Raw genomic sequence first — 1,281 nt, forward strand, 5'->3', positions numbered from 1 at the left:
CAGGGCACAGATGAAGCATCGGGTCTCCTGCAAACAAATACATGCTTAACATTTTAGAAGGAAAAAAAACCATTTTTGGGGGGAGATTTATGCAGCATTTTCTGCTCTCTTGCTTGCCTATTGAGGAATTTATGTCAATAGTTTCACAAGGTTTATCAAGTACTTGCCTCAAGCTATGCTTCTGACGTGTTAACTTAGTAAGCTGAGGCTCCATCATTATTCTCAAGGTCTGTTTCTCCCAAATCTCAGCCTGTGGTTTAAACTATAGTCCCAGGCTTTGGATCCTGATGGTATCTACTTATACCAAGGATACACATGAGACATATATGAATGCAGTTAACTACCTGGTTAGCAAGCAGTATGCTGCGTCTTAAGCAAAGGGACTGAAAACCGCTCATCGAGGTTACAGAAAATGTTTTTTACTGTGAGAGCTGCAGACAATGTTTGTCCTGCGTTGGTTGTCTGAATCATCAATCAATGTCTCACACTCAGCCATTCCTTTTCATCTCTTTTAAAAAATATTTTTCACCCCCCCCCACCCAAAACCAGATTACAGTAGCAACAAAAACACCCCCAACCACTGAAACATAAAGACTTTATCAGCTTGTACCAGGTTTACACCAATGCTGAGGTGGGCAGGATAAGCAGTCCTGTAGGCTGGCGCCTCCTGGGGAGATTCTGATCGTGTTTACAGGACACAACTGAGCCTCCACTGTCCCCTCAGGACAGTAATAACCTGCAATAAGGAGTACTATTAGGCATAAACAAGACATTTTAAATTGTTAATAATAAATAAATGAAATTATTAATTCTTAAAGTTGGAGAAGTGGAGATAATTATTCTGAAAAGTCAAAGTATCTTAGAGTTAGAAAAAAGTTACAAAATCTTGTATTCAACTGTCAATCACTTGTAGCTTTATTTTACAAGATTTTCTGTTGTATACCTGGTGGACATGGTCCAGCACACTGCATGCCCCACTGGCACAGGGTCAGGTTAAACACTGATCTCTGAGGGGTGAACTCCGCGCTCCCAGAGATACAAAGATACCCTGCGGCACACACACCCTGGATCCTTCCAGCCCTGATGAAAACATGCACAGGGTTACAATTCTCGCTGCACACACACAAGCACACAGGAACATTTAGAAGACACTACATCGCACGGTTCATTAGATAAACAGAAAGATAACTGCATAATTTCTAACATTTTCACCTCATTTCTACATTCATTATATTCATGCTTATTAAGGTGTTAATTTGGCTGCTCGGTGAACTGTGGCTC

This window comes from Semicossyphus pulcher, unplaced genomic scaffold, assembly GCF_022749685.1.
Source record: "Semicossyphus pulcher isolate SPU_LCO1_2020_fin unplaced genomic scaffold, fSemPul1.0.p SCAF_19, whole genome shotgun sequence".
In the NCBI taxonomy this organism is placed as follows: Eukaryota; Metazoa; Chordata; class Actinopteri; order Labriformes; family Labridae; genus Semicossyphus; species Semicossyphus pulcher.